The following is a 10,015-nucleotide window of genomic DNA, read 5'->3' as shown; positions in this document are numbered from 1 at the left end:
AGACAGGGTCTCCTCTGTTGCCCAGGCTGGAGTGCAGTGGCTCGACCACAGCTCACTGCAGCCTCAACCACCTGGCTCAAGCGATCCTTCCACCTCAGTCTTCCTAGTAGCTGGAACTACAGGGGTGAAACACTGCGCCCAGCTAATCTTTGTATATTTTGTAGAGATGGGGGTCTCCCTATATTGCGCAGGCTGGTCTGGAACTCCTGGGCTCAAGCGATCCTCCGGTTTTGGCTTCCCAAATTGCTAAGATTACAGGCATGAGCCACTATGCCTGGCCCAGATTTTTTTTTTTTTTTTCTTCTCTGAGACAGGGTCTCACTCTGTCACCCAGCCTGGAGTGCACTGGCGTGGTCTCGCCGGACTTTTTTTTTTTTTTTTTTTAATATATATAGATAAAATTCACATGTCGTAAGATTCACCCGGTTAAACTGTACAATTTGCTGGTTTTTAGCATATTTACAAAGATGTACAATCATCGCCACTATATAAATCCCCAGCATTTTAATCACCTCAATGGGTTTTTGTAATTGGCTGGTATATTTAGAATGGGGCTGGGCACGGTAGCTCATGCCTGTAATCCCAGCACTTTGGGAGGACGAGGCGGGCAGATCACGAGGTCAGGAGATCGAGACCATCCTGGTTAATACAGCGAAACCCCATCTCTACTAAAAATACAAAAATTTAGCCAGGCGTGGTGGCACACGCCTGTAGTCCCAGCTACCCGGGAGGCTGAGGCAGGAGAATCGCTTGAACCCTGGAGGTGGAGGTTGCAGTGAGCCGAGATGGCACCATTGCACTCCAGCTGGGTAACAAAGCAAGACTCCGTTTCAAAAAAAAATATATATATATAGAATGTAAGATTAAGGCCTGGCACGGTGGCTCACGCCTATAATCCCAGCACTTTGTGAGGCTGAAGCAGGCGGATCACTTAAGGTCAGGAATTTGAGACCAGCGTGGCCAACAATGTGAAACCTTGTCTTTACTAAAAATAAAATAAAAAAAAAAAATTAGCTGGGCCTGGTGGCACACACCTGTCATCCCAGCTACTTGGGAGGCTGAGGCACGAGAATTGCTTGAACCCAGTAGGCAGAGGTTGCAGTGAGCTGAGATTGTGCCACTGCACTCCAGCCTGGGCAACAGAGCACGACTCTGTCTCAAAAAAAAAAAAAAAAAAAAAAAAAAAAAGAATGTAAGATTCAACGGAATACCTCCAGTTTGCACCATCACTTAACTAATGCATGCATTTACTGAAACATGACTTCCTATTTTAGGTAAATTGTTGTACCTAAAATTTACGTGATATAAAACACATATTCATTTAAATTTTACTTAAGTATTCAACGAACACACAGATAACCTAAATTCTTTTTCTTTTTCTTTTTTGAGATGGAGTCTCGCTCTGTCACCCAGGCTGGAGTGCAGTGGTGCAATCTTAGCTCACTGCAACCTCTGCCTCCCAGGTTCAAGTGATTCTCCTGCTTCAGCCTCCCGAGTAGCTGGGATTACAGGCACGTGCCACTACGCCCAGGTAATTTTTGTATTTTTTGGTAGAGACGGGATTTTGCCATGTTGGCCAGCCTGGTCTCAAACTCCTGACCTCGAGTGATTGGCCGGCCTCGGCCTCCCAAAGTGCTGGGATTACAGCACGAGCCACTGTATCCGGCCCAGAAAACCTAAATTCTTATTTATTCACTTCTCCTTATATTTTTTTCCGGTGTGAAATAGCTGTTTATAAAAAACAAACAACCCCATTAAAAAGTGGGCAAAGAACATGAACAGACACTTCTCAAAAGAAGACATACATGTAGCCAACAAGCATATAGAAAAAAGCTGAACATCACTGATCATTTGAGAAATGCAAATCAAAACCCCAGTGAGATACCACCTCACACCAGTCGGAATGGTGATTATTAAAAAGTCAAAAAACAGCTGGGAGTGGTGGCTTATGCCTATAAGCACAGCACTTTGGGAGGCCAAGGCGGGCGAATCATGAGGTCAAGAGATGGAGACCATCCTGGCCAACGTGGTGAAACCCCGTCTCTACCAAAAATACAAAAATTAGCTGGGCGTGGTGGCCTATGCCTGTAGTCCCACCTACTTGGGAGGCTGAGGCAGGAGAATCACTTGAACCCAGGAGGTGGAGGTTGCAGTGAGCCGAGGTGGTGCCACTGCACTCCAGCCTGGTGAAAGAGCAAGACTCAGTCACAAAAAAAAAAAAAAAAGAAAGAAAGAAAGAAAAAGAAAAAGAAAAAGAAAAAAAACCACACATGCTGGCAAAGTTGTGGAGAAAAAGGAATGCTCTTACACTATTTGTGGGGGTGTAAATTAGTTCAACCTTTGTGGAAGACAGAGTGGCAATTCCTCAAAGCCCTACAGCAGAAATACCATTAGACCAAGTAATCTCATTACTGGGTATATACCCTCCAAAATATAAATCATTCTATTATAAAGATCCATGCACACATATGTTCACTGCAGCACTATTCACAATAGCAAAGACATGGAATCAACCCAAATGCCCATCAATGTAGACTGGATAAAGAAAATGTGGCACATATACACCATGAAATACCATGCAGCCATAAAAACGAACAAGATCATATGCTTTGCAGGGACATGGATGGAGCCGAAAGCCATTATTCTCAGCAAACTAACGCAGGAACAGAAAACCAAATACTGCATGTTCTCATTTATAAGTGGGAGCTGAATGAGAACACGTGGACACATGCGGGGGAACAACACACACTGAGGCCTGTCGGAGGGTTGGGGGTGGGAGGAGGGAGAGCATCAGGAAGAACAGCTAATGGATGCTGGGCTTAATAGCTAGATGATGGGATGATCTGTGCAGCAAACCACCATGGCACACAGTTTACCTATGTAACAAACCTCCACATCCTGCGCATGCACCCCTGAACTTAAAAGTCGGGAAAAAAAAGAGAGGTAGCAGAGAAATTATCACCTTAATGAATTCCTTTCTTCACTTCTCATGTTGCGCCTCACTTTCCCTAATTTTCCTCGTTTTTTCGTTTATAATATTTATTTCCTAAATAATCTACCTTGATGAGTATTTATAAGTGAGTGAGCTTGGCTTCTCAGTATTCATCATTGTGGCTTTCATACTATCCTTTCACTTCTCCTTACTATACTTTTGCATAATAGTTGTCTAATAAGTGTTTATGGAAATAAATTTATTGCAAACAAAAGAAATAGCACTTTATGATAAAATCTACAGAAATGCATGGCGATAAACAAAAAAAAAATCACTCAACTGGTTTTGTTTTTTTTTTTCTGAGACGGAGTCTCGCTCTGTCACCCAGGCTGGAGTGCAGTGGCGCGATCTTGGCTCACTGCAACCTCCGCCTCCTGGGTTCAAGCAATTCTCTGCCTCAGCCTCCCGAGTAGCTGGGACTACAGACGCCCGCCACCACGCCTGGCTAATTTGTGTATTTTTAGTAGAGACCGGGTTTCACCATCTTGGCCAGGCTGGTCTTTAACTCCTGACCATATGATCTACCCGCCTCGGCCTCTCAAAGTGCTGCAATTACAGGCGTGAGTCACCAAGCCCAGCCTCAACTGCTTTTTAACATGACGAAAAGTGGTTTAAGAATGTCTCAAAAATCTTTAAATTTGAAAATACCGATTGATCAGTAATCGGGGTTTTCTTGGATCTGCTTCTTTTTTTTTTTTTTTTTAATTATACTTTAAGTTCTAGGGTCCATGTGCACAATGTGCTGGTTTGTTACATATGTATACTTGTGCCATGTTGGTGTGTTGCACCCATCAACTCGTCATTTACATCAAGTATGACTCCCAATGCCATCCCTCCCCCCTCCCCCCTCCCCATAATAGGCCCCGGTGTGTGATGTTCCCCTTCCGCTGATCTCATTGTTCAATTCCTACCTATGAGTGAGAACATGCAGTGTTTGGTTTTCTGTTCTTGCGATAGTTTGCTGAGAATGATGGTTTCCAGCTTCATCCATGTCCCTGCAAAGGACTGAACTCATCCGTTTTTATGGCTGCATAGTATTCCATGGTGTATATGTGCCACATTTTCTTAATCCAGTCTGTCACTGATGGACATTTGGGTTGATTCCAAGTCTTTGCTATTGTGAATAGTGCTGCAATAAACATACGTGTGCATGTATCTTTATAGCAGCATGATTTATAATCCTTTGGGTATATACCGGATGTGCTTCCTTAAAAAAAAAAAAATACAGGGAACTTCGGACGCTTTATTTATTTATTTTTTGAGATGGAGTTTTGCTCTTGTTGCCCAGGCTGGAGTGCAATGGCGGGATCTCGGCTCACAGCAACCTCCGCCTCCCGAGTTCAAGTGATTCTCCTGCCTCAGCCTCCCGAGTAGCTGGGATTGCAGGCATGTGCCACCACGCCCGGCTAATTTTGTATTTTTAGTAGAGACGGGGTTTCTCCATGTTGGTCAGGCTGGTCTCTTAACTCCCAACCTTAGCTGATCCGCCCGCCTGGGCCTCCCAAAGTGTTGGGATTACAGGTATGAGTCACCGCGTCCGGCCTAAAATTGGTGAATTTTATAGTATGTAAATTTAATCTCAATAAAGCTGTTTTTATTTTAATTATATATATATACATATATAGAGTCTCGCTCTGTCGCCCAGGTTGGAGTGCAGTGGCATGATCTTGACTCACTGCGACCTCCGCCTTCCGGGTTCAAGCCATTCTCTGCCTCAGCCTCCTAAGTAGCTGGGATTACAGGCGCCCACCACCAGGCCTGGCTAATTTGTGTATTTTTAGTAGAGACGGGGTTTCACCATCTTGGCTATGCTGGTCTTTAACTCCTGACCTCGTGATCTACCCGCCTCGGCCTCTCAAAGTGCTGCGATTACAGGCGTGAGTCACCGAGCCCGGCCTCAACTGCTTTTTAACATGACGAAAAGTGGTTTAAGAATGTCTCAAAAATTTAAAAATACCGATTGATCAGTAATCGTTTTTTTTTTTGTAGTTGTTGTTTTGGTTTGGTTTCTGTTTTTATTTTGAGACGGAGTCTCGCTCTCGCCCAGGCAGGAGTGCAGTGGTGCTCTCTCTGCTCATTGGAAGCTCCGCCTCTCGGGTTCACGCCATTCTCCTGCCTCAGCCTCCTGAGTAGTTGGGACTTACAGGCGCCCGCCACCACGCTGGCTAATTTTTTGTATTTTTTAGTAGAGACGGGGTTTCACCGTGTTAGCCAGGATGGTCTCGATCTTCTGACCTCGTGATCCGCCCGCCTCAGCCTCCCAAAGTGCTGGGATTACAGGCGTGAGCCACCGCGCCCGCCCATCGGGGTTTTCTTGGATCTGCTTCTTTAAAAAAAAATACAGCGAACTTTGGATGCCTTTTTTTTTTCTTTTGAGACGGAGTTTCGCTCTTGTTGCCCAGGCTGGAGTGCAAGGCGGGATCTCGGCTCATGGCAACCTCCGCCTCCCGGGTTCAAGTGATTCTCCTGCCTCAGCCTCCCGAATAGGTGGGATTACAGGCATGTGCCACCACCCCCAGTTAATTTTGTATTTTTAGTAGAGAGGGATTTCTCCATGTTGGTCAGGCTGGTCTGGAACTCCCAACCTCAGGTGATCCGCCCCCCTGAGCCTCCGAAAGTGTTGGGATTACAGGCCTGAGCCACCACACCCGGTCTTTTTAATTTTTATTTTATTTTATTTTTGTTATTTTGAGACGGAGTCTCGCTCTGTCACCCAGGCTGGAGTTCAATGGTTCGATCTCGGCTCACTGCAACCTCTGCCTCCTGGGTTCAAGCAATTCTCCTGCCTCTACCTCCTGAGTAGTTGGGACTACAGGCGCGCCTCACACCCGGCTAATTTCTTTAGTGTTTTAATAGAGACGGGGTTTCAACATGTTGGTCAGGCTGGTCTCAAACTCTTGACTTCAGGTGATCTACCCTCCTCAGCCTCCCAAAGTGCTGGGATTACATGTGTGAGCCACTGCACCCAGCCTAAAATTGGTGAATTTTATAATATGTAAATTTCATCTCAAAAAGCTTTTCTTTTTTTTTTTTTAAGAGTATACTCATACTTGACTATGAATCCCAGGTCTGCTGCTTACTAGCTGTAGAATCTTGGGCGTGTTATTCAATCTTTCTTTTATTTATTTATTTTTCCTTTGAGACAGAGTCTCGCTTTGTCACCCAGGCTGGAGTGCAGTGGTGGGATCCTGGCTCACTGCAACCTCTGCCTGCCTCCTGGGTTCAAGCGATTCTCCATCTCAGCCTCCTCAGTAGCTGGGATTACGGGCGCCCACCACCATGCCTGGCTAATATATATATATATATTTGATATTTTTTAGTAGAAACGGGGTTTCACCATCTTAGCCAGGCTGGTATCGAACTCCTGATCTCAGGTGATCTGCCTGCCTCTGCCTTCCAAAGTGCTGAGAGTACAGGCGTGAGCCATCGTGCCTAGCCGTTATTCAATCTTTCTAGGACTGTTTTCTCACCTGTAAAATGGGAATAACAGTATCTATCCCATTGGATTTTGTGAGAATTAATGTTAATACTTGTTTGGCTGGTGCCAGTAATTGTTAACTATATTATTTTTATTAATAAACATTTTATTTCCTGTGACGTTTCTACTTCCAATAAATGTTTCTGACGATGAAGCATATTATTATTCTGTCTATTAACAATGGATTTTATTATTATTCATTTTTATTTTTGAGACAGCGTCTCCTCTGTTGCCCAGGCTGGAGTGCAGTGGCTCGATCGCAGCTCACTGCAGCCTCAACAACCTGGGCTCAAGCGATCCTTCCACCTCAGTCTCCCTAGTAGCTTGGACTACAGGCGTGATTCACTGCGCTTAGCTAATCTTTGTATTTTTTGTAGAGATGGGGGTCTCCCTATGTTGCGCAGACTGGTCTGGAACTCCTGGGCTCAAGAGATCCTCTGGCTTTGGCTTCCCAAATTGTTAGGATTACAGGCATGAACCACCACGCCTGGCCTGAATTTTTTTTTTTTCTCTGAGATAGGGTCTCTGTCAGCCAGGCTGGAGCGCAGTGGCACGATCTCGCTGGAGTGTTTTGTTTTTGTTTTTGTTTTTGTTTTTTGTGGTTTTTTTTGAGACGGAGTCTCACACTGTATCCTAGGATGGAGTGCCATGGTGCAATCTGGGCTCACTGCATCCTCTGCCTTCCAGGTTCATGAGATTCTCCTGCCTCAGCCTCCCAAGAAGCTGGGATTACAGGTGCACACTACCACGCCCGGCAAATTTTTTTTTGTATTTTTAGTAGAGACGGGTGTCACTATGTTGGCCAGGCTGGTCGCAAACTCCTAACCTCGTGATCTGCCCGCCTTGGCTTCCCAAAGTGCTGGGATTACAGGCGTGAGCCACCAAGCCTGTCCGGATTTTTTTTATTTAGATAAAGTTCACATGTCCTAAGATTTGCCCCATTAAACCGTACAATTCACTGTTTTTTAGCATATTTACAAAGATGCGCAATCATCACCACTATATAATACCCCAACATTTTAATCACCTCAGTGGGTTTTCGTAATTGGCTGGTATAAATATTTAGAATGTAAGATTAAGGTGGGGCACGGTGGCTCAGGTCTGCAATCCCAGCACTTTGGAAGGCGGAGGAAGGCAGATCATTTGAGGTCAGGAGTTTGAGACCAACCTAGCCAACAACGCGAAACCTTGTCTCTAGTAAAAATACAAAAAAATTAGCTGCACGTGGTGGCATACACCTGTAATCCCAGTTACTCAGCAGGCTGAGGCACGGGAATTGCTTGAACCCAGGAGGCAGAGGTTGCAGTGAGCTGAGATTGTGCCACTGCACTCCAGCCTGGGTGACAGAGCACAACTCTGTCTCAAAAAAAAGAAGAAGAAAAAAAAGAATGTAAGATTAAAGTGAATACCTCCAGTTTTCACCATCACTTAACTAATGCATGCATTTATTGAAACATAACTTCCTATTTTAGGTAAATTGTTGTACTAAAAATTTATGTGATATAAAACACGTATTCATATAAATTTTACTTAAGTATTCAATGAACACACAGATAACCTAAATTCTATTTTTTTTGTTTTTTGTTTTTTTGAGATGGAGTCTGGCTCTGTTGCCCAGGCTAGAGTGCAATGTCTCAATCTCAGCCCACTGCAACCTCCCCCTCCCGGGTTCAAGCGATTCTCCTGTCTCAGCCTCCCGAGTAGCTGGGATTACAGGTACGTGCCACCACGCCGAGGTAATTTTTCTATGTTTTAGGAAAGGGTTTTCGCCAGGTCAGGATTTTGGTCAGGCCGGTCTCGAACTCCTGACCTCAACTGATCAGCACACCTCGGCCTCCCAAAGTGCTGGGATTACAGAAGTGAACCACCGCACCTGGCCCAGAAAACCTAAATTCTTATTTATTCACCTGTCCTTACATTTTTTTTCTGGTTTGAAATAGCTGTTTATAAAAAGCAACTCCATTAAAAATTGGGGAAAGGACACAAACAGACACTTCTCAAAAGAAGGCATACATGCGGCCAAGAAACACGGAAAAAAAGCTCAATATCACTGATAATTCGAGAAATGCAAATCAAAACCACATGAGATACCACCTCAGACTAGTCAGAATGGTGATCATTAAAAAGTCAAAAAACAAAAGATACTGGTAAGGTTGTGGAGAAAATGGAACGCTCTTACACTATTTGTGGGGGTGTAAATTAGTTCAACCATTGTGGAAGACAGAGTGGCAATTCCTCAAAGCCCTAGAGGAAGAAATACCATTTGACCAAGCAATCTCATTACTAGGTATATAGCCTCCAAAATATAAATCATTCTATTATAAAGATCCATGCACGCATATGTTCACTGCAGCACTATTCACAATAGCAAAGACATGGAATCAACCCAAATGCCCATCAATGATAGACTGGATAAACAAAATGTGGTACATATACACCATGAAATACCATGCAGCCATAAAAACGAACAAGATCATATGCTTTGCAGGGACATGGATGGAGCCAAAAGCCATTATTCTCAGCAAACTAACGCAGGAACAGAAAACCAAATACCGCATATTCTCATTCATAAGTGGGAGCTGAATGGTGAGAACACGTGGACGTATGCGGGGGAACAACACACACTGAGGCCTGTCCGAGGGTTGGGGGTGGGAGGAGGGAGAGCATCAGGAAGAACAGCTAATGGATGCTGGGCTTAACAGCTAGATGATGGGATGATCTGCGCAGCAAATCACCATGGGCACACAGTTTACCTATGTAACAAACCTCCACATCCTGCGCATGCACCCCTGAACTTAAAAGTCGGGAAAAAAAAAAAGAGAGGTAGCAGAGAAATTATCACCTTAATGAATTTCTTTCTTCACTTCTCATATTGCCCCTCATTTCCCCCAATTTCCCTTTTATTTCATTTATTATATATATATATATATATAATTTTTGAGATGGAATCTCGCTCTGTCACCCAGGCTGGAGTGCAGGGGCGCCATCTCAGCTCACTCACTGCAAGCTCCGTCTCCTGGGTTCACGCCATTCTCCTGCCTCAGCCTCCCGAGTAGCTGCGACTACGGGCACCCACCACCACGCCTGGCTAATTTTTGTGTGTGTGTGTTTTTTGTATTTTTAGTAGAGACGGGGTTTCATATTGGCCAGGCTGGTCTCGAACTCCTGACCTCGTGATCCGCCCGCCTCGGCCTCCCAAAGTAGTGGGATTACAGGCGTGAGCCACCGTGCCCGGCCTCATTAATAATATTTATTTCCTAAAAGCTAACTTGATGACTACTTACAAGTATTGTAAAGTGAGCTTGGCTTCTCAGTATTCGTCATTGTGGCTTTCATATTATCTTTTCACTTCTCTTTACTATAATTTTGCATAATAGTTGTCTCACACGTTTTTATGTAAATAAATTTATTGCAAACAAAAAAGGAAATAGCTGTTTATGACAAAATTTCTATAGAAATGCACAGAGAAAAAAAATCACTCAACTGCTTTTCAACACGACGAAAAGTGGGTTAAGGTGTCAAAAAATTTTAAATTTTAAAATACC

Source organism: Chlorocebus sabaeus, chromosome X, assembly GCF_047675955.1.
Source record: "Chlorocebus sabaeus isolate Y175 chromosome X, mChlSab1.0.hap1, whole genome shotgun sequence".
NCBI lineage: Eukaryota > Metazoa > Chordata > Mammalia > Primates > Cercopithecidae > Chlorocebus > Chlorocebus sabaeus.
The sequence above is the reverse complement of the archived record's forward strand: the minus strand, read 5'-3'. Positions refer to the sequence as shown.